At 37.8% G+C, this 25,282-nt stretch overlaps 1 protein-coding gene across 2 annotated transcripts in view; it reads left to right on the top strand.

The window, feature by feature from the left end:
* Nucleotides 1–25,282, top strand: part of RSPO3 (R-spondin 3) — an 86,686-nt gene that overhangs the window by 7,879 nt on the left and 53,525 nt on the right. The gene's annotated exons all lie outside the window — the stretch shown is intronic.

Genomic DNA, 25,282 nt, shown 5'->3' with positions numbered 1-25,282 from the left:
AAAACCGATTAATTACATTAAGGTACTTTGTCTATTTTAAAGAGTCTAATGTATCATTCTCAACTATGGTTTCTTATTTTTATGTATGGTACTCTCTGTATATAAGAATGGTCACTGGTATTGTGAGCTGCAATTTCAACTTGCCAAGTCTTTGAATTGATGACCATACTTGGAAGTGTCATTACTAGTGGAACTATATTACTTTGCCACAGATTATACATGATTCTAAAAACTTTATGGTAAAGAAAAATAAGTTTCCTTAAGATGTGAAAATTATTTTTTTTTATAATATTCCATTTAGATTTAGCATCTACTCCTGATGGTGGCAGTCTACCTTCAAGTAGATTTCTCTACAAAGTGTCCTCCTTTAAAATAAGAGCATCCCAGGGTGGAATGGGACTGGAAATAATGCAGTCTATTCATACAGTGTGTGGATTACATCTGCCACATCCCCATGGAATAATTGTCCAGTCCTAATAACAACTCCACCCTGCGCCCTCTCTTTTTCCTCCTATTCAATTTGAACAGTCTGTATCAGAAACAGGTTATACTTTCTAGTCTGTCCTCTTGGTTCTCTTCTGAGACCCTGGCAATGAGCATGGGATTGGATTTAGTTACTTTAGAACATATTTCTAAAATGAGTACACAATAATGCAATGCACTATATTCACTCCCAAAAATTGTCCTCAGAAAACTAGTTGGTAAGCATATTTATAATTATACCCCAATACAAAGCACATTCCTGAGAGTAAGTGGTAAAGCAGCCCCATTTTATAACCACATGATACAAACCACTACCACACAATATAAAATAACAGAATTTGTGAGCTGCTTATTTTAGAACACTGTTTTCTTAACATATGCTTGATAAGTTGGTAAGAAAAAGAGCAGCTAGTTTCTCATTATGTTCTCTCATACAAAGCGACCTCACAGATTCAAACACAGTCATCTTGACAATGGCTTTCATATAGGGAAAGGTGGTATCAGGGACATTTTGCTTATAAAAAAAGAGACAAAATGTTGTGCCAACGTGTGTGTGTATACGCACTTCAGGGTGAACTACAGCTTCTTAGTTCTCAGAGCCACTATAATATTTATACACATTTTATCTTAATATACATTTATAATTACTTTTTGAAGTGAGTGTTGTGATAATGGTTATTATTTAAATAGCTGCAGTGTTTTAATCATCTGTGAGTGCCAGACCCTGTACTTGATGTTTCTGCAAATATTATCTCAGTTATTCCTCACTAGTCTCATGTTAGATGCTCCAGTCAACCTGGGATTCCAGCCTTGATCTGACTCTAATGCCCATGTCCTCTATTTTTTTTTTTTTTTTAGAGAGACAGAATGAGAGTCAGAGAGAGGGATAGATAGGGACAGACATACAGGAACAGAGAGAGATGAGAAGCATCAATCATCAGTTTTTTGTTGCGACACCTTGGTTGCTCATTGATTGCTTTCTCATATGTGCCTTGACCGTGGAGGTACAGCAGACTGAGTGATCCCTTGCTCAAGCCAGCGACCTTGGTTCCAAGTTGGTGAGCTTTGCTCAAACCAGATGAGCTCTCATTCAAGCTGGTAACCTCGGGGTCTCAAAATTGGGTCCTCCGCATCCCAGTCCGACACTCTATGCACCGCACCACCACCTGGTCAGGTGCCCATGTCCTCTCTTGATTACTTCTTGTCCCCTCAACTCTTGGGATTGGTACTGGAGGCAATCATGGAAGCATTTTCTCAAATATCACCTTATCTTTTCTTTCCCTTACTCTCTCTTTGCTCATTATTTCTTCCTCCTCATTTAACAAAGCACAAGTCTTTTTCAAACACTTAATATAGAAGTTGCTTCTGGTATTCTAGCATTCTCTCTCGCATCTCTCTCTTTTCATTACCTTTTCCCTTTCATTCTTCCCTATTGATTTTAAACATAAACTGTTGTTATCTTTTATTAGAAGCAATAGAACAGCACAGTTTATATGAAATGCTCTAAGATTATTCTTCCCATCCATGGTGTTCATGTCCAAGAGAAGATTAACTTAGGCATGAGGATGTGGGCAAAGTCTATAATTTTGCAGTTAAATATCAAAATCTTTCTATGTAATTTACAACCACAATAGATATTTCACTGGCTAGATTTTGTTATCCAGAAAAGTTATCTTTATGGTACTTCATAAAATCTGTTGTTTGTATTACTTTTACCATGATCATTAATAGTAATTTATACTCCAAATTCTTGGTTTATGGGCCTTGGTACAGTGATTTTCAACCCTCATTTCAAATTAAAATCACCTGGAGATATTAAATAAATAAATAAATAAGGGCAAACCAATACCAGACTCCACCCTCAATCAAATGAAACAATCTCTGGGGCTGGGGCCTGGACATCTATATTTTCAAAAGTAGTCCTGGTGATTTTAGTGTGTAGCCAAGAATGAGAACAACTATTGGATCTTCAATTCAAGAATAACTATTACTGCTGAGCAACTGTGGAAAACAGTGCCAGTTCATGAGGGTTAGATAGATGAAACAGACTTGTGTGGATTGTGATAAGAAGGGAGGTACAGTCTGACCAGGAGCGGTGCAGTGGATGGAGCATCAACCTGGGATGCAGAGGACCCAGGTTCAAAACCCTGAGGTCTCCGGCTTGAACACAGGCTCATCCAGCTTGAGTGCGGGGTCACCAGCTTGAGTGTGGGAACATAGGCATGAGTCCACGGTTGCTAGATTGAACCCAAGGTTTCTGGCTTGAGCAAGGGATCACTGGCTCAGCTGGAGCCCCAGGTGAAGGCACATATGAGAAAGTAATTAATAAACAACTAAATTTCCACAAGTTGAGGCTTCTCATCTCTCCCCCTCCTGTCTGTCTGTCCTTGTCTGTCTCTCTCTTTTTCTCTCTTTCACTAAAAAAATAAATAAAAGAGGAGATACATGTCAGTTGAACAGATAGTTGTTTAAAGTGTAAAGCAGTTTGATAGTCCAATATTGTTTATCAATAAAATATTGTTAAATTTGTGACACTGACTAGTGCACAGAGCTAGCTGATAGAGAACTGTCGCAGCCAAAGAGTCTAAGAAAAGACAGTAACTTGCACACAGAAGGACATGATAGTGAGTTTAACAGATATGGGTCTCATAGAATAAGAACACCGTTGAGGGACCTGCAATCTGGGGTGAGTATGCTTACTGCTGACCTCTATGTATCATGGCTGAGTAGATGGGATAGAAGATGAGGTATCAGCCATACTTAAAAGGTTTTACTGAACTACTTAATAATAAGCAGATTTTTTATGCCTTACCTGATGATTGTAGTGTCCCTGAGTCCTCTTTGTTTTTAGGTTAGAAAACTGCATAACAAGAAATAAGCATGCCTTTCTTTTAGAGTTTCTACAATTGTTGACCAACTTTAGATTGACTACTGGTGATCAGTAAAGCTACTATAAATAGCATAGTTTTTTATTCTATGTTAATGAGTTATGTTTTGTGGTAGGTTGTTTATCCATGAACTTACTGTTTTCATTTTTCTCTTAATGTGCTCTTCTTCGGGTGGTTATCTTCATTAAATCTTGTTTATTATTTTTTCTAGTCCAGGAAGGATTTTCAAACCTTGTCACAAAGGGAAACTCCGTGTATAGTGAGGTGGAAATCTGGACTTCCTGTCAGACTTAATTTTGCTTGTTAAGGGGGCTTCTTGGGAGAATTTGGGTTCTAGTGAGTCACTAGGCCAAATCCCAATAACCACAATTGCCAGAAGTAATTAGATTGAGGAAAGCCAGGCTCCTTGGGAGGAGGGTCATCACAGCACGTTTGAGCCATTGCTCCGTGGTCAGACCTAGTTACTTGTCCCAAAGGATTGGAAACAATCATGAGTTATAGAGAGCAGAAAATCCACCAGAAAACAATGCTTTCCACCAATTTTTTTCCCTTGGTAAGTTATTCACCCTAAGCATGCAAGAAATGCAAATATGCCACCGGTATTTGGACACAGTTCATGTCACCGTCGTCATATAAACCACCTTGTCTGCCTGCATGAGTACAAACACACACATACAGACCTCCTGCTGTCACCATTCCAAGTTCTCCCCCTCCCTTCCTGAGTAGATAAAAAGAACCCAAGGAATTTAGTCTGTGTCTTTGTGAGAGAGGTGTCTGATTAGCATGGAAAGGGAAGGGAAGGGACTCTTGTAAACATCCTAAGGTCAATTTACATATAATATTACTAAAGTAACCCTTGGAAATAAGAAAATAGTAGTATAATTTACCAGGGCTGAAATTCTAAAACCTCTAGAGCTAGGAGAAGGCCAGAGCAAAGTTGTGATTTCTTGTATTTAAAAAAGAAATACCATGTTGAACCATGGTGCTGTAAGTAGCTAAGTAGAAATTATCAATAACTAAGCAGCGCTCTAATTTTAAACTTTCAGTACGTTAGAAATTAGAAAAGTGTTAAACTTTTCTACAGGCAAATATTCAAAGAGTATGAATATATCTAACAATCTAAATGAAATTTTACCTTTAAAACTATCAGCATTGACTCAAACACCCAAAAAAGATACTCTGTCACTTCAGTGACGGATCTTTATGGCACAAAGAGACAGAGCTTCCACTGATCATATTCTTAATGTGGTAAGTTTCACAATCCTTTAAGACTCAGAATGACTCCAGTACATTTCAGTACTCCTATAACCTTAGACCAGCAATTTTCATCCTGGGTGCTATGACACACTGGTGTGCCACAAAAAATTTTAAAGCATGCAATACCTGACTATTTAGTAAAGAACACTGATCCTTTTTCCCTTAGATTGTCAAATAAAAATATGACAAGAGTCAAAGCAACAATAGCTATTCAGTGTGAAGAATCAAAATTATAACTTTTTTTTTTTGTCAGATCAATGAACAACATATTTTTGTTGTGCTGCAGAATTTGAGTAATTAGGTTATGTGTGCCACGAGATGAAAAAGGTTGACAATCACTGCCTTGGACTACTAGCTCTCTTTGTTTAAACACGTGAATAAGTGATACTGCTTATTTTAAATCCACTGACAGGCAGGCAGGCAGATTCACTTTCTGGCCAGCTTTCTCTGGCAAGTGGCAATCTCTGGGTCATATTTGGTAAATAAATCTTGACCTTGAGCTCTGTGCACACCAAAGAGTTATTTTGACCCGCCGTCAATATATTGCCAATCTAATGGAAATGTTTGATTTTCTTTGGTCTTGAATTTGATCATGAGATAATCAAAGAATAGAAGAATGTTAATTCTTGGAAATTTCATCACAAAATTGTTACCTGTGTTTACTTATATCACTATCTTTTTATCGCATCTGGTTTCTGCCATGAGTTATAAAATATATAGACAAATACTGCCTGGCTGCACCAAACGAGCAGCTGAATATTTGTTTCTTACAGAATTCAGTCTTGTTTTCCAATTGATGACCAATTTGTCAATCAAAATCTAAAAGGACCCTGCCTACTTTTTGGTAACAAGAAATAAAGCCCAAAGGTGGTATCCTTAGCCCCTCTGGCCTCAATTCCCCTACTCATTTCATGCCATACTCAAAATGGTAACTTTTAGTGCCTACCACAGAGATTAATACCATTTAAAAGGGGCAGTCTCTCTTTCCTATAGGACATTTCTGAGACATCCATCCAATTTTCTAGTCTGTTCAAGCTTTTCACATAGATCAGTGGGATTCTCTTAGAAGACAGTTGCACTTGCAGCGAGGACCACGTGGATGCATCCTGGGTCCTAGTACAGTGAATCACACATGCTGTTACACTCAGCACTGAGCCCAGGCCCCAGACCTGATTTGTGTGTGTTTTAGACTTGTGAGCACTACATACCCATACCTCAAATTTTAATTTCTAAGAGAATAAAGGAAAGTTTCAGGAAGGGGTGCTCTAAACCATTTCAGGTTCCTGCAATTATTTTCAGCACCCATGTGGACACCTCACATTGCAGGAATTCATTATAAACTAGTTGCCTCTGAACTTAATTAATATACTGCCCATAGTATACACAGAGAGTTTACAATTCCAGAAAACTTTATGTAATGCTTTTTAACCGAACTACTTAAATCACAGGCTGTGGGGCAGAAGTGCAATCATTCATCAAATAACACATTTCACATGAAAATTGCCGAGCTTTCCAGCGCAGACATTTTCTCCACCCTTCCGAGAGCCCAAACTCACTTCCTTATCCACTCCCCAAATTCTAAACCACGACTCAGATGAACTGAACGGGCGTAATTTTAGACTCTTCCAAAGAAAAAACAAACACAGATAGCTGAGCTAATTTCTAAAACTCTGTGCAATTTATGTTGGCAGGTTTCAGTCCTCTGCTCTTGAACCCTTGCATGCTCTCTCTCACCCAGCAGCTCATGGAAGGAACAAGTCATTTTTGTAGATTAAGCACCTCGAGGACCGCTGCACAGAATAAGTATGGTGCTGATTCACACTTCTTGAACAGTTTTCTTTCCTCAGAAACAATTTATTTCCTGGGACTCTGAAACCTCAATAATGCCTTTAAAGCTAAGGTAAATGGAGAGTCATTTTTATAAGAACAATAAATGAAAGTGGCCGTTCAGATCCATTATAGACATGTGAGCACCCTGATCTGCACCGTGGAGTACCTTTCCGTTAATGCAAACCCTTGATATTCCAGCAAGCCACTCCCTAAAATTCTAAGGCTGCTTACAATGATATGACCAGGGACTAGGCATCTCTCCTCCCCCACACACCAACCCCTGCTCCTGGGAGTATGCCAGCAATTTTGCAGGATTCATTCTGACAACTGTTCTGGTATAAATATTTAGAAAAATTCTTCCATTAGAGATTAAACAAAGTGTAAGTAACTGTTCATAAATGATAGATCTTATTAATGTTTGCAACAGCAGGCCTTATGCTATCTGATGCAGAGATTCCAACACTGTACACTGCAGGAAAGACTAAGGGAAAAAGAATCAAGACAGGAATGACATTGAACTGTATGTGATCTAGGCTGCAAAATATTATTTTAAGTTACCATTATAGAGATGTGTTTTTTGTTTGTTTGTTTTGTTTATTATTTAAAAAATTAAATTTAACAGGGTGACATTGATCAACAAGTGTACATAGATTTCAGGTAAACATCACTACATCATTTGAATAGTTGATTGTGTTGTATATCCATCACCCAAAGTCAAATCATTTTCCATCAGATATGACAAGTTTTAATGTGCGTAGAATGTAGGGGAAATGAGTTCATTTAAATTGAAAGTAGCAAAAATTTGTTTCTGGCATTTAATGGTTTAAAAAATGGAGAGAGGCAATGCCAGACCTTTTTTATCACTATGCCAGTTCAAGTACAGGTTTTAGTTATTCCTCCATATTCCCACCAAATGAGAGAATATAGGTCAGAGATAAGATCCGGTTTCTATATTATTATTCAAGAACTATTCAAAGAGATAATGGTTGGGCTCTAGTGCTCATATCAAATGTCATTTGTTAAAATAGGGAGGTACCCTAGCCTCAAGGGGCAGAAGTTCACCAGTGTTCCACTTCTATGCCTTGCAGACTGCATGGCATTTATACATGCTCATTATATACTAAGGGATTATACTATACAGCTAGGTAATTTATAAAGGATTAGAGAATTTACCCACAGAATTTAAAATTAATTCTGCACTATTAATGGTTGCTATGATACTTGACTACAACAGGTGTACATCCTTTAGTTATTTGTTCCTCCTTCCTTTGATGATTTCAGGCCTACACTAAAATACAAAGTTATAAATTTTAATGCAGTGTCTTTATTTATAAGTCACTAAGATTTCTCATTGTTATATGCAGTTCTTTTCTCTTCCGCAGGAGTAAGAGTTTTTATTTTACTTTAAGGTTTTTTTTCTGTAGAAAAGCTTTTTAGAAAAAAGATGTGAAAATATCTATAATGAGATTTTACTTTTGCTTCAAACATATAATAACAATCATCCACTGCTGAGTCTCCAGTTGAATCCCACTTGAGTCCTGTATTTGTTCACAATTTAGCAAAGAAAATGATACAAAGAGATTTAAGGGAACTGAAAGGGAAATTTTATAAAATTCATCTCGGGAGAATAACATCTTTCTAATTGCTTTCTTGGAATCTAGATCTTGGTGAGTTTGGACTATAGTTAGAGAAACCCCACGTTAGGGACAGGTAGATTGATTTCTAATTAGTACTCTGCTGTATGATTTAAACAAAGCATTTAGTCTGTGGTTCAGTTTCATCCACTAGAAAATGGAATTTACAATCTTCATTTACCTGTAAGCAGGAGACTGATCTTGAAGGTCCTCCAACAGTAAGATCAAAGAGTTTTTCCCTTTCCTTCTTGTTACATGCTCTAACCTTAGATAGTTGTCAAAACTTCAGGAATGTGGAGTTAAGGCTTGAAGTCAAAAGCATACATTTCTCTTTGTACTTTCATGGAGTTTTTATGCCATATTTTTAGAAAGCTAACAAGTAAAAAATAAGTTCTTTTGGAGGAAAAGTCTTGGGAAAAATTGAAATTAAACTTAGCCCTAATTAAAACAGCATAAATTTATTTCTTCAACAGCCGTTTATTAAACATTTAATATTTGCTGGGATTACAAAAGTGAGTAAAACACACATGAAAACTACTCTTATAGAGTGTCACAGTTGTTAAGGAAATAAAACCTAAACATATAAATAATGTTTGGCTTAAGATTAGACGCTCTTTATAAACTAAATAATATTTTTAAAGGTTTGTTTAAATAGAACTTGAAATTAATTAGTTTACAAGTGAGTCTAAAGCACATCCAGATTCTTCTCTGGCAAACAAGGATTATTAGACAGCAAGGGGATGAAACAGGAAGGTGGAAGGAAGATGAACTGAAAACACTGGAATTTATTGGGCTTCTCAGTATTTTCTTGTCTGAAAATTTATAACCAGTGAACAGGAATCATCATTTAGCATGACGTTTGTGACAATCATAGGAAGTAAGCTATGCGCACTATAAACGTAGTTGGCATTGTTAGGTAAAGCTTGTAATGGAGTGGCATAGTTTGGCTGAGCAAATTTCCATTTTCAGAACATTGACTGATTTCTATAGTTGAACTTCCACACTAGTTCATTAAGTGGAATTACTTTCACCAAACAAATATTAAAATATTTTATGTTTAAAAAGAGTGCCTATTTCTCTGAGTCATTTTTTCAATCTTTTATGGTAAACCCTTGACCACTACATGGAATATACAATCTGATCTATGTGAAGCACCAGTCTGGCAAACACATATCAACAAGTTATTTGAATGTCTCACGTAAATCTGTTGATGACCTTTTCTAACATCAATTGATAGCTTTAAAGATGTCAGTTGCCAGACTTCAGTCTTGACAATAACATGATCCAGTTTGCTTTCTGAATGTTATTTTTAACTCAAACGGTTTTGAGTAAGGAAGGAAACTTTATGTGTTAATTCATGTAACTCTTACAACAATCTCATGATATATTGATTACTGTTTTATAAATGATGAAACTGAGGCTCAAAACAACTAAGGAATAGATCAAAATGACATAGCCAAAAATGGCAGTACCAGATCATCTGACCTAAAGCACAGCTTCCTCCATTATACTCTGCTGTTTTTATTTGTTTTGTTTTTTAAGGTGAGAGGAGGGGAGTTAGTAGGCAGACTCCTGCATACACCCCACCCAGGATCCACCCTGTCTGAAGATGATGCTTGAATCAACCAAGCTATTTTTAGCACCTGAGACTGACTCTTGGACCAAACCAGCCATCCTCAGTGCCCAGGGCCACTTGAACCAATCAAGTCACTGGCTGCAGAAGGGGATGAGGGAGAGAAGGGGGAGAGAAGGGGGATCAGGAGGAGTGGAGGAGCAGATGGTTATTTCTCCTGTGTGCCCTGACCGGAAATCGAACCTGGGACATCCATATACTGGACTGATGATATATGCACTTAGCCACAAGCAAGGGCCGCACTCTCCTTTTAATAAGTCTGTTAAAAGAGAATACCAGGAGCCTGACTTGTGGTGGCGCAGTGGATAAAGCGTCGACCTGGAATGCTGAGGTCGCTGGTTCAAAACCCTGGGCTTGCTTGGGAAAGGCACATATGGGAGTTGATGCTTCCTGCTCCTCCCCCTGTTCTCTCTCTCTCTCTCCCTCTTTCTCTCTCTCTCTCACCCTCTCTCTCTAATAAAAATGAATAAATAAAATCTAAAAAAAGTAAATAAAAAAAAAAGAGAATGCCAGGAGAGGTTTAAATGACAGAGAGTTATCTTTCTGTGGCACAGAGTGAACTGCTAGTGACTCCTTAGACAAAAAAGTGAGGATGAAAGAGTGAAACAAGCCCACTGACAGAAGTGGTTACTTGATAAATACAATGTGAAGCCTTTAAACTGTTTTTAAAGCAGGATCCTAATAATAATTATTCCTAAAAAAAAAAAAAAATCAATAATTGCTAAATGGTAGCAATAGTCCAGGCAGGAAATGGAAAGTTGGGAGCTCCATTAATTAAAAAGGTAGAATTCATGGGAAAGGGTAGTTGGAGGTGGGAATGAGGAGAGCTTCTAGATTTCTGACTTTAATAACTAAATGGTGCCCTTTAGTGAAATAGAAGATATTAGAAAAAGAACACATGTGATTTAGGTGTTCAACATGTTTTAACAGTTAGGAAGATTTTTAGATAGAATATATACAGTGCAAGCTGCTCATGTTACTTTAGAGGAAAAAGAGAGGCCAGAGAAGTTATTGACTGAAGTCACTTTGCAGTGGAGCGATAAGTAGAAGCGACTCATTCTGTAACACCACACAGCACACAGCAAATAGATGGTGCAAGGACTGACATTCCAAAGAAGAGGATCCTCTGGGAATCTGATTTCTTACTTAATTAATGCTCATTTCAAAGAGAATTATCTGTTCACTGGATGAAGATTTATTTCAGTTTCTTTATTTCCTTCCTCCATGAGATCTAAATTTTATAAAGTTACTATAACCTGTTGCCCTAGTTTTAACACGACTCATGTGTGATAGGGCACAATTTAAAGAAAAGAAAGCAGCTTTACATATCCTCAAATTCAGATGTCAGTTTTTCATCAGATTAATCCTTATTTTATTCCTGAGAATGGTTAGGCTCAAATCTGGCCCGGAGTAGATTAAGTCTCTATGCCTTTGTTAACAATAACATATTAATATTTTATGCAGCTTATTCCCCCCCCTCCCATATTCTTATGGACTGGGCAGAACAGGTTTAACCATTCCCATTTTATACGTAAAGTTTAAAGATGTTAAGTGACTTGTACAATATCACAAAGCTATTGTAGTAAGTGGCAGAACTCAGCCTCACATTTCTTACGAGAAAACGTTTGCTTTGTTTACTAAAAACCCATGGCCTTTCCTGCATTGCCACTATGCCGTTTATCTCCTGTGAATTTCCTTCTGTTAGTACCGTTTCTTTGGGTTTGACATGAAAGACGTGTAAAGTAGGCGAAATCTTTGTTCAAATGAGTTATTCTTACTGGCTGACAAGGTGAATTGGTGGATCTTTAAGGTCCTTTTCCATTTGCATACCTTTGTGTGACCCCATCACCTGGGCTAGGAGATAGGAGCCATAGGGTGCCAGATAATCGGTTTGAAAGACTGAGCAAAAATGCTTTCAAATCTAAGAATACAATTTTAAGTCCATAGCTGTCCTGGGAGTCCTTATAAACTAAAAATAATTTTAAAGAAGAGACTCATATTGCTATATTATTTTGTAAAATGGTTAAGAAAAAAACTTTACCATTTTATTTCATTGTAATTATTGTATGTTTGAATTAGGATCCTGAAATAAGCTCCTTATGAAAATTAATCAGAGAACATTTTGGTGATGCAGAGTGTCCAAAGCAAAGCAACGTGCCTGTTGTGGTTATGATGAAAAATGATCCATGCTGGGTCTTTTAGTAACAAAAGGTTTTGACTCTGTAGTTTCAATTAGAATGATCATTTATAATAGACCACAGGAAAATTTGTTTTATCCTGTGGGGAAGATGGAAAATCAGAGGAATTACTGTCAGGTGTGTCTCTGCTCCTACTTTGGTCAATTTTCATGACTAACTTTCCAGGTCCTGTCTCTACAATGACAGACCTGGACTCCACATCAGGGAATGATCTCAAACCCTGGAAGAAATAATGGGATAATGCTGCTTTAAGAAATTAAGCTTAGCTCCTGCATTCTAGTTCTCTTTGGCTTTGAAAAATTCTTAGCTCCCATACCTAAATTCAAGCATGCTCAGGTGTGATGGTTGACCGGCTGGGTCAGAAGCATCCTCTCCAACTTTTGTTTTTGAACTCCTGTAACACATAAACAACTTTTCCTAAAATCTCATTGCCTTTCAAAATAGTGGTGTTTTCTTATCTTCACAGGGAACTTTTTAACATGTTTCTTATGTTTTGCCTTAACTTTTATTTCCCTCTTTTTCTCTCCATCAATTTTATCTTTCAGTCAAACAAACAAAAATAACAACAAAATCAAGCAACCAAAACTTCATAAGCTTCAGTTTTGGTTTTGGTGGAGATATATATATATATATATATATATATATATATATATATATATATATATAGAGAGAGAGAGAGAGAGAGAGAGAGAGAGAGAGAAGGGGTTTATTTGTTCTTTATAATTTAATATGAACCTCTCAATGTACCTGGTCCTGGGTTATGTGTTTGCAATTCAAAGGGGGAAGGAAGACAAGTCTAAGCACTCAGGACCTCAAAATAATCATTTTTGCCTGCTTTTCTCCCTTCCTCAACCAACTATCCTTCTACTTTGATGTCTGAATCCTCGTTTTCCAGTTATTTTGTGCCAGTCTCCCAAGTTAGAAACTGCCAAATCAATGTTTATTGATCCTTCATTTACTTATTTAAAACTGATTGTCAAATTTTATTCACTCTCCTTTTCAAATAACTTTAAAACCCATGCCCTCTTTTTTCCATCCCAACTGCTCTTTTTATTCAGTTAACAGTGTCTCTCCTCCATTGATTCTCTCTGCTATCAGAACTTTTCATTTACTTTTTTTTAAGAGAGAAACAGACAGGAAGGGAAAGAGATGAGAAGCATCAGTTCATAGTTGCAGCACCTTAGTTGTTCATTGATTGCCTTCCCATATGGGCCTTGACCAGCAGATTCCAGCTGAGCTGTGACCACTTGCTGAAGCCAGTGACCTTGGGCTTCAAGCCAGCAACCATGGAGTAATGTCTATGATCCCACGCTCAAGTCAGCAACCCTGTGCTCAGGCTGGTGAGCCCACAATCAAGCAAGATGAGCCAGTGCTCAAGCCGGCAATCTCAGGGTTTCGAACCTGGGTCCTCTGTATGCCAGGCCAACACTCTATATCCACTGTACCACTGCCTAGTCAGGCACTGCCATCAGATCTTAAAACTAAATTAGATTATGTCACTGACTTTTCCATAATTAGTTCCTCTAAATTGCATATAAGGTTAGATTCAAACTCCCATTAAGTTTCCCCTTATTTTTCAAAATTCAGTTCAAATGTCAGATCTTCCAATTAGATGCTTCCAGGTGGTTAGTTGTTTCCTTTCCGCCAAAGTCCTATACATTATGTATACCACACTAGCTTTACTTTGTTTATAGTCTCTCACCATTCTCTTAGGTCTTAACCACGTTTCCTAAAGTGCCAACCATTATCTGACAAACTGTCTTAAGGAAAAAAGAGAACATGCATTGAGTGTACTGTATGGAACAGAACTTTCTGAAAGACGGGTTTACATTCAATATGGGGAGATCTTTTAAGATGTTCAATATAAGGAGATGCTACAGAATGATTATATTGGCTGCCCCCAAATGTCATTAAGATTTGTTTTACTCGACAGGATTAAATAGACTTCTGGGGGAGATGTTTGAACTAAATCCCTCTAAACTTCCCAACGTTTATGAATGTATCAGCTGGAAGCTAATTAACTGTATGAACCTCAGTGTTCTCATCCAAAATTTGAGAAGGAAGACCTCTAAGATCCTTTGAAATTTCACAGCCATATTCACCATTCTCCCAAATCTTCTTAATGTTTCTACATAAACTCTTCTTATAACATTCTCTCTCTTCCCCCTTTCCATTTGTCTGTGATTTTTTAACTTCAAGTCTCAAAAGTGTATTTAACTGCCCTATATAGTCTTCAAATAGCTCAACCCTCAGTAATTGCTCTTATCTGTTAATTTCTGTTGTCTATGTACCTGTGGCTCTGAGAACATAAGACTATTTTATAATACTAACTGTATTGTAGGCTTCTTGATTGAGGCTATGTTTTGTCCTTCAATCCTTAGAAGAGTATTTACAGTAATCGCTGACTAAATATTTATTTGTTGTGATGGCAATGATGTGATACAGTGTGATACTTGTATCACTTGCATGACATTCACCTGGTGTTACTTCTTATAAATGCAGCTAGCATTATTAAAAAGTACTCCAGGTCATTTTCAAATATAGTCAAGTTTTAGAACCACTGACATAGACCTCCAGGTTCTATATACCATTCTGGTATTGTTTTTATAGCATGCCTTACCACCTTCTGTCTGTTCAAGCAGGTTCTTGTCTTGAGTGTAGAGTCCCAGAGGATTTCTTGTCCAGAATGTTATGTGAGCCTGCCATTGATACCCATTAAAATCTGCCTGTGGTCCTTAAAAAGTAGCCTCTCCCTATGACTATTAGTGAGCCCCTGGTTCCCTGACTTTCCCCAGATCTTCTTTGTTAGAAGGAAGCATCAGCATCTGCCCTCTCTCCAGCTGCCTTGCATGAAGTTTTCTGAGACAGTTATTAACTAAAGCTTTCAGCTACCTCTAATGAGTGGAAATGGCTTAAGATACATTTTGCTTGGGTGAAATGGCTTATGCCTACTGATTGGTAATAAGTGCCTGCAAGAGGGCTAGGCCATTACATATGATCTCACTTAATTCCACTTCTCACCTCAGTCCCTATCATGTAGATATTCCCATGTTACAGATCAGGAAGCCTAGGCTCAAAGAGGTAAGCAATTCTGTCTAAATAAATAATCAGACTGTGAACTCCTGGGTACAGATGATTGGTTTTATTCATCTTTGGATGCTCACTAACAAGCACAGTGTCTGGATGTTGCATATTTTACTTAAATGAATAGCTGGATGAAGAGATAAAGTTGTTTTTTTCAGCTGGTAAATGCCAGAACTCTGTATGAGTCCATAGCCAGTTCTCCATCACCCAGTTCCGGTGCCTCTTAGGGAAGTGTGCAGGGACCATTTCTGAATAAGGTGGGAATTCAGTGAGTGTGCACCTAAGTATAAAAATGCACCAAACTCATGAAGGTGCATGTTAGCACCTCCTAGTCTCAGGAATTTTGTGAACCTAGTAGAAAAATCCACTTATTTTTCAGCTCAGGACTTTAGATGTGACACAGAATGCTGGACTTATTTAATGGTATACCCACTATTTGCACATCTTCTTGTGCCTGTTAAAATACCACAAGTCCCTTGACTGCTGTTTGCTTATGCTAAGACTCCAGCCATCAGATAGTCTACTTTAGCATGTTATGTGGCAAGAAGATCCAAGTTTATTCATAATATAACAAAGTGGAGTTTGTGTTTAGCACAAACTGAAGTTTGTTTCGTTCAAGAATGCGAACTTAGTAGTTATGGAATCACACACCCATGCAGATTCATTACCATGAAACTATCACATTTTCTGTTTATGTTGATTTCTAATTAATTCTCCCCTTTAAAAAAAAAAAAAAAAAGGAATGGCTTTCTCAGCCAGACCAGAGCACATAATGATTCCCACTGTTGGATGAACACTGTTGGATCTGTCTCATGAAAAACGCTGTTATTACCACCCACTAACTCATCAACAGGTCCTGGCTCTCTGAGGATCTGGGTCTCCATCACCCCGATCCACACCCTCTTGTCCTCTATTCACCTCCATTTGGGAACATGGCCACTTGGAGAAGGGGAAGCTTTCCCTTCCTTAGCAACAGCTGGAGATGCTGATTCAGTACCTTACATTTTACACCCTTAGCAGAGTGCATTAACTTTATGATAGAATTTCCACTTGTGGTTAGGAAATAAAAACAACTATGTTTGGTTTTACAAATGCTTTTTGTTACAGTTTCAACTGCAGAATCAACTATAGCTTTCTGGTAAGACCCAGGAAAACTAATATGGTTTTCAATACTTTTGAATAATCAACTTTAGAATTAGACCTTCACTTATTAACTTATTTAATGGAAAAAAGAACGTAAGATTGAGATTCTAAAAGGAAGGTTATATCAGAAGTAGAACTATCGTGTTGTTGCTCTAAATTATTTAGACTGAGTCAGCAGACATCTCTAATGGCAAGGATTCATAAAAAATACAAAAGGATTGTGTACAAAATTGCAATAGGTTTTACTTTTTATTCTCTTTATTCATTCTTATGACCTCTTCTATATTTCATAACTTCGCTGTTTCTCCTCACCACCACCACCACCACCCCACACACTCCAGTCAAAGAAAATGAGAAATTAAAACCCCAAAACAAACTAAAATTACTGCTGGAAGGAAATGGGAGGAAAAGAGAAGAAATAAAATGTTCCCAAGAGCAAAGAACATGTAGATCAATGCACAGTCTCTTTAAAGATTGCAATCGGAATGTAAATTCCCAAGTTGTGGCCAGTTAGAACATTCTCCTCTAATATAAACATTAATAAGAGTAGATGTTTTCATGGAATACAAGATGCTGGTTCTCTTCCCTGACCCATAAATATAACAAAAATAAAAATGAATAAATATATCAGGCAAAATGTGTCCTTGACTTTCCCTCTGATATTTGCTCAGCAGTGCAGAATCTAACTGCACTGGGTAAAGAATCCCAGCTACTTACTTTGGTCCACGAGGGTCGGTAGTACCTGGCTCTAACCTCCTTCTCTAATGTCGTCTCATTCCACTCACAGCACTGAGGCCCCACTGGTCCCCTTGCGCTGCTCCTCATGCCCAGTTCTTTCCCAAAGTCTTAAAATGTTTGCACTTCCTGATGCTTCACCTGAACTATTCCTTCTCAGGTGTTCGTGGTTGACTCCTTCTCATTCTCCTGGTCTCAGCTAAAGGGTAATCTTTTTAAAGGGGCCTTCTCTGGCCACCCTAGCTCCCTAGAGCTACTCTTTGCCTTATCCACCTGTTTATTTCCTCCACAATATTTAACCAATTATTTCTTTACTTGCTTATTAACTGAATAATGTCATGAGGACAGGAACGGTTGTCTTGTTCAGCCCTCTGTTTTCTGCATTGCGAGTATTGTTGGGCATATAGTGAGTTATCAGAAATTTTAGTTGAGAACAATAACAACAGTCTCCACAATGTATACATGATGCCCACTTTCTTGTTTTAAATTAAATTTATTAAGGTGACATTGATTAATAATATTATGTAGGTTTCAGGTATACCATTCTATAATACATCATCTGTATGTTGCATTGTGCCCACTACCTCAAGCCAAGTCTCCTTCCATCACCATTTATCTCCCCAGAGCCTCTGTTACCTCCCCACATCTCCCTCCCCCTCTGGTAATTACCATGCTGTTGTCTGTGTCTATGAGTTTTTCCTCTCAATCCCTTCACCTTTTTCACCCAGCCCTGCACCCCCCTCACCATCTATCTTTTATTTCTAGTCTTGATTTTATAGCCTGTGGATAAACAAAGCACAGCCATCAGCCACCAAGTTGGCATCTAGCTACCAAATAGTCATCATATCTTAGATTTCAGGAATTCTATATCTGCCATCATTTGCTAGCCATTTTCTTAATGTTTTAAGCTGGCTTGATTTTAGTGGAAAGTCTAGTTAATTGCTACCTAATGTTAGGTCTGTTTCATTGCTGTGGTTTTATTTAAAGTATTTATAGGATATAAATATTAGACTCCCTTCAGGAAATTATTATTCAGTAAGAGAAAAGAGAGATTTTCCAAGTTCTCAAAAAAATAGTTTCCATTAAAAACAGTATATTTCCCCACATAATAATGGTGGAGCCCTAACTGGGCTATATTCAGCAACTAGTGAACACATTCCTCCCTGAGACTATTAAGAATTTTGTAAAACCATTAGTGTGGGCACAAACTTGCAGACTATTCAAGGTTGATTCGCTGGGACAAAAGATGTGATGGACTCTATTATCCTAAGTGCTTTAGGTCAACTAATGTCTGAGCTCTTGACTTGTCAATAAAAGGCCAAATAGAATGCGTGTGTGTTATATGTCTGATCATGTATACACAAACACACATATCATCACATATGTACTCATGAACACATATGTATACTTAAGTAGCATAAATGAGTTTTAGCTCATTTAGTGATTTAAACATTAATAAATTATAAAACCATCAGATGATGCATAGTATTTCAAAAAAAGCAAAATTTATGTTTGTCAGTATAAACATGTGACTATTTCAACAAATTATCAGCCACACTTAATAACGAGAGACTATGATAAATTTGTTTATCCAGAAATTATTGTTTGAGGATATTAAAAAGTGCTGTATGCCAATAAGCAATTATATCCATTCACAGAGCTTTTGATATTTTGCTTTCTATAAATGGCTGCATAGATCAAGACATTGTCAGAACTACTTGGATACTTTAACTTCTGAGCAACTAAGAAACATTGGCTCTCAATGTTTTCTGGGGACGATTCAATAGAGTTTGAAAGAGACTGCCAAGTAATTCAAATTTTTAACATTAGATTTTTCTTAAAGTGAATATTGCCAAACATTCCACAGGAACCATGAAACAACTCTTTCTGTAACCATAACATTACATTAAACTTAAAAATGATTCTATAACAATCAAGTCCCAAGGTATAATAGAAATGTGTTGTCCTAACTTAAGCTAGAGAAAAAGTCTACATTTTTTTCTAGGTGAATGGCTAACTGAAGTAAATGGCACCTAGGAAAGCTTGCATTGTTTCATTTTGAAAGATTTCATAATTGAGCATCCTCAAAGTATATCTGATTTGAAATTTGATTTTTTTTAACCAGGTGTTCATAGGTATAGCCTACTTAAAAATGATTTCTTAGAAATTTCTATTAAATATATACTCCTTTGACTTATTTATTTATTTATTTATTTAGTGAGAGAGAAACAGATGACATACAGGCAGACAGGGACAAGCAGATGGGAAGGGAGAAAGATTAGAAGCATCAACTCCTTGTTGCAGCACCTTAGTTGTTCATTGATTGCTTTCTCCCATGTGCCTGACCGAAGCAGGAAGGGGGGCGGCCTCCAGCTGAGCCAGTGACCCCTTGCTCAAGCCGGCCACTTTTGGGCCCAAGCCAGTGTCAATTGGGTTATGTCTATGATCCCACACTCAAGCTGCTGATCCTACACTCAAACCAGATGAGTCTATGCTCTAGCTGGCCACCTCGAGGTTGTGAACCTGGGTCTTCAGCATCCCAGGTTGATGTTCTATCCACTGCACCACTGACTGGTCAGGCAAATATCTTTATTAATAAATAAATAGCTTATTCTTTAATTTTTTTCCCTTCATTCACTCAAGAATCAAACTTTTTTTTTTTTTTTTGTATTTTTTGAAGCTAGAAACCGGGAGAGACAGTCAGACAGACTCCCGCATGCACCCAACCGGGATCCACCCGGCACGCCCACCAGGGGGCGATGCTCTGCCCCTCCGGGGCGTCACTCTGTGGCGACCAGAGCCACTCTAGCGCCTGGGGCAGAGGCCAAGGAGCTATCCCCAGTGCCCGGGCCATCTTTGCTCCAATGGAGCCTCGGCTCCAGGAGGGGAAGAGAGAGACAGAGAGGAAGGAGAGGGGGAGGGGTGGAGAAGCAGATGGGCGCTTCTCCTGTGTGCCCTGGCCGGGAATCGAACCTGGGACTTCTGCACGCCAGGCCGACGCTCTACCACTGAGCCAACCGGCCAGGGCCAAACATTCTTTATTGAGAATTTATTCAATAAGCAGCTGTCAATTTGAAAATTAGTTTTCTGTCATAGTTTTCTGTCAATCCAGAAAACTATGAGGAAGTTGAAAGCTATCAAGGAAGCGATGAAGAAATTACCAAGACCAACCAGACTCTTGCCTTTAAGAAGTCCATATAAATGTTCCTTGTAGGGGGATAAGATGTGGAAGGAAGGACAGATGTAAAATTAATTTTGATTATACAATTTCATTGGTCTCTTCTCCCTATCTTGTCTGTTCAAGCCACTACGTAGAGAAGAGTAGGCAATGAATGTTGTAAAGATGAGAATGCTTTAGAGTAAATCTGGGGGAGGGGGCATTTTTGCTTAAAAATAACTTTTATCATATTTTCTAACATTAATTTTTCATTATCTGAGTTATAAAATTAAGTTAATTTCATGTATTTAACACTTCTTTTAAATTTAGTCAAATCTGTTTTATAAGCCTAAAGTCTATTAAATTTCATACTTCTGGAAATGCTCTAGCCACAAGTAAATGACCATCAGAGGTAATTGGCAGTTTGCAATAATGGGTCTTTTCCACATAGTCATTTACAATAGATGCTAGTATATTTGCAGTGGCCTTTCTAAGGGGATTAAAATAAAGCAAATCCCTGAAGCCTGCACTTCATTTGTTACAGAAACAGAATTTAGATTCCAATGTTGCAATTAGTTTGGTATATCATAAACATTGAAAATAACTACCTAGCCTGACCAGGTGATGGCGCAGTGGATAGAACATTGACCTGTGATGCAGAGGCCCCAGGTTCAAAATCCTGAGGTTGCTGGCTTGAGCATGGGCTCATCTGGCTTGATTGTGGGGTTACCAGCTTGAGTGTGGGATTATAGACATGACCTCATGGTCTCTGGCTTGAGCCCAAAGGTCATTGGCTTGAAGCCCAAGGTTGCTGGCTTGAATCCAAGATCTCTGGCTTGAGCAAGGGATCACTGTCTCAGCTGGAGCGCCACGGTCAAGGTACATATGAGAAAGCAATCAATGAACAACTAAGGTGCCGCAACAAAGAATTGATGCCTCTCATCTCTCTCCCTTCCTGTCTGTCTGTCTGTCTCTCTCTCTCTCTTACTATAAAACAAACAAAAATAAAATAAAAAAGAAAATAACTACCTAAATATATTGTATTTACCAAATGCTATAATACCATTTCAAACTTCTTTCTGGATGATAAAAGTTAACACTCATGAGAATAGCCTTAAGGAACTGTTGTGTCAGTCATGCATTACCACATTGCAAAACAGCGAAATAGTAAAGAGTCATGTTTAACAATTAAAATAAAAACTGGAGTCACTGAGAATATTGAAAGCTCAGACACTGAAAATTTGTTATGCATTAACATAAACTCTTTTCAGACTTAACCTTCATATACAAGTTAAGAAAAACACTTTCCCCTTTCCCAATTTTTATGGAAAGCCATACTAATTTTACCATGTATTTGACACATTTCTAATCAGAAGGTCCCAATTTAAAATTCCCATGAATTCTGCCTATTTTTCCACTTATAATTACCCACCTTACACACCTAAAGTTTACTTATGTAGACAGAGATTGGTGTGAGATAGTAAAGATCTAGGTTTTAACTTTTGATCTAAATTTTTTATCTAAACACACCGTTTGTCCAGTAGTTTACAGTATTTCTTTGAGTTCTAATTTGAGATTTCAAAATAAATGATTGTTACAGCTCCTACCGTTACTAACAACAGTTACCACAGTTAACTGAACTTTCTTTGAAAGCAAAAGCAGCACCAAAATAGAAAGTATTATTTAAATCAGCTGATAATATCTTTTGCTCTTACCAAATGCCCCTTATTTGGGGATCTGTTTCCTTCTTCTGGCATTCTTCACCCTCCCTTTCAATATGTCTTCTCTAATTAAGTAGCTACCACCAGAGACTCACTTGTACATCTCAATCAACAATCACACCATAAAGCTCTATCTACTGAGCGTTGCTTCCTGGATATTTTATAATATCTGCAAAATCAATGATCCCAAGCCACGTTTATCATTTTAGACCTTTCTGTTCTCTGTACCTTGCTCCAAAGCTCCAGCTGAAGGCTTTTACTCCCTTCGCACCCTTCTCCTTTCCATTCACTGGCTGGAACTCAAAACACACCTTCTCCAATCCTCTTCCTTCTTCAGTCCACATTCTGCTGCTCACTATCTTTAATTGATCTCACCTCCTAAATATCCATGGAATATGCTTCCTTTCCTCATCGCATTACATCGCCCCTGCTGTAATTTGAGTTGTTCTCAGTCTTTTACCTTGATCACTGTCTCCAAGTTTCCATGCCTGTCATGCACTGGGAGAAAATCACCTTTCTAATGCAAATGTGAACATTTCATTCATCAGATTGAAATTCTCCATATAGACAGAATAATGTCCTTGGCCCACGAAGACATTCATAATCTAGATCTACCCTGTGCTTCCAATCTCCTTGATATTCTTCAGGCTACCATTAACCACTACTTAAGCATCAGTTGCATTGAACTAATGCTAGTCTTTTTCTTGATGTGGTCATTGTGGTATACCTTCCACTTGCCCTGCCATTGCCACTTCCATACTGACAACTTCAGCTCATTTTCTAAAGTTAAATACACACATGAGATAGTCTGTGCAACCTCGCCACCAACAACACTTCCGTAGACCATATAAAACAAAGATACAAAAACGTTGGTTGGAAAAGTGGTTCAGAGATACAAAATGAAGTTATTATTCAATGGAACAAAGAAGAAGCATGACCAATTGGAATTCTATTTTCTTTCTTAGAATCATAAGATTTTAAGGCTAAACGGGTTGTTACAGTCAATCCAGACCAAAGTTTTCTGTGGTTTCTATATAAAAAGTAAAAATTCTTGCCTTAAAATGAAGTTTGTGAAATTTGTGTCCAGTTGTGTAATACTGACTATATAATTGCACTGATCGTTATACAGCTTTCAAGAAAGCAATCACTGTGCTACTCAACTGTGAAAAAAAAATCTAGACTCTTAGACTAGGAACTTTATAGTCTCAATTCTTCTCACTTCCCATAACATCATCCTTAAACATCCTTGATGACATAAAGTTTGCCATTAAATTTGTACTTGCCCATATTCAAAATTCCCTAAGAACAAATAAGAATTTCTTTGCCAGTTAGGACAATTATGTCTTTACTTTTTCAAAAAGGTATTTTGTTAAAAACTCCTCTCTAAAAAAGAAAGTCTATTTTTAAAAACCAAGCAAAAAGAATATTCAATTGTGCTGCATTTCATCAGTAAAAGTTTTAAAGGGGGAACTGGGCTCCCCCATAATTTTGGTGTGAACTGTCACCAATCATAGGACCCACATAGCTCTTTCAGAGAAGTTTCAAAAATCCAAAACTCAGTCTTTAAAATAATTTTTTTTAATTGTGCATTGGTTTTTGATGCTCTGAACATGTGAGTCATGTTTATTTTCATAGCTGATTTCTTGAAAGTTTTGTCATAATTGACAAATGTTTCAAGGTGCTCAAAAGTGTATTGTGCTTCCTTTGAGCAGCTGTATTGCAGAGAGGGACAGATTGGCGTGGACCAGTTCACTCCATCTTCATTTAAACTCAGAGTCACTTAGTGCCCTGGGCTTGGAATGATTGTCTTTCAAACTGAGGTCTACTTTTCCATAGAGGTTTTTTTTTTTTGTTTTTTTTTTTACAGAGGCAGAGATAGACAGGGACAGACAGACAGGAACAGAGAGAGATGAGAAGCATCAATCATCAGTTTCTCTTTGTGCGTTGCGACTTCTTAGTTGTTCATTGATTGCTTTCTCACATGTGCCTTGACCGTGGGCCTTCAGCAGACCAAGTAACCCCCTGCTGGAGCCAGCGACCTTGGGTCCAAGCTGGTGAGCTCTTTGCTCATGCCAGATGAGCCCGCGCTCAAGCTGGCGACCTGGGGTCTCGAACCTGGGTCCTTCCGCATCCCAGTCCGATGCTCTATCCACTGCGCCACCACCTGGTCAGGCCCATAGAGTTTTATGAAAAGGTTTCACAGGGCATTTATTTTTTCTTTCTTTCTTTCTTTCTTTCTTTCTTTCTTTCTTTCTTTCTTTCTTTCTTTCTTTCTTTCTTTCTTTCTTTCTTTCTTTCTTCTTTTTTGTCTACACTCTTATATCTTAAAATGTGTCAGTTTGATTCAGAATCACATGAAGCTCTCTTCCCTCTTTTCCTTCCTAGAGTCTTTCCCCGCTTAAAATATGTAAGTCCCCGATGCTGAGTTACTGGCATGAAAAAGTACCCTGTTACTTGGAAAGCAGTCTTCACTTACAAGTCCCCCAGGCCCTATAATGTCCAAACCTCCTGTGCCACTTTATGTGTCTGCCCCACCCCACCGAGGAGCATGTACAGGAAAAGCAGACTCCCCTTCCCCCACACATTTCCTCAGTTTATTTACAAAACGTCTTGGAATGAGAATGAGCTGCTTGTGGTTCCTGTGGCTGATTCAGGGATGGTTTCCTCCAGGCAGAGGATGCTGGTCAACTGAGTGACCTTTCTGTAGCTAACCCATGCACCCTGTGGTAAGACTAATTGATCTTATGGGTACCCCTGCTAAGTAAGCTGGGTGGGGTTTATTTTTGTGATAAAGAACTTAGCAATAATCAAACATCACTGTGAAACATTTAATAATGGCAAGGTCCATCAGAGCATCCCTTCCACTATCAACAATAACAAAAGAAATCAGAAATACACTGGGATGTTTTTATACACTTATGTATCAGCCTTTGCTTCCCATAAAGGTTAATATTTTTATATTCTGGACTCCTGAAAGCACAATAAAGCTATTAATATTATATTAAAGTGGAAAATACATTAGGAGAAAAAAATCACCCCAAACCCCAGCTACTTGAGAGATTCACTTTAGTTAGCAATATTTTATCAGGTCACACATAGCTGTCGGTGACCAGTTAGTCCTAAGAAGGTATAAAACTGTAACATTTCAAGTAGACATGAATCTTCCAAATGTTGGGTTATATTTGTTCAGACTTCTACTGAATAGTCTTACCACACAAATAAGTGACTTTCAGAAAACTTGAAATTATCAGGAATATGTGTAGAAGTAGTTCTCAGTGTGAACTGGTCATGTCCTCAACGAATATATATTTTGCTCGAATAAATGTAAGATGAGGGCACAAGAACTCTAAGACTTCTCTCCTAACGGATAAAATGTTGACCATAAGTTATAATAAAAGCTCACAGATGATCTACATGGAAATACCAGTAAGCTAAACATCATATTTTCAGCATTATATCAATTTGAACTGATAAATATTAAACTCATGTGAGAAGAAATATTTCAGGAAGGCATTGGGG

This window comes from Saccopteryx leptura, chromosome 3 (assembly GCF_036850995.1).
Source record: "Saccopteryx leptura isolate mSacLep1 chromosome 3, mSacLep1_pri_phased_curated, whole genome shotgun sequence".
In the NCBI taxonomy this organism is placed as follows: domain Eukaryota; kingdom Metazoa; phylum Chordata; class Mammalia; order Chiroptera; family Emballonuridae; genus Saccopteryx; species Saccopteryx leptura.
Note: the sequence above shows the minus strand (reverse complement) of the source record. Positions and strands in the feature narration are given on the sequence as shown.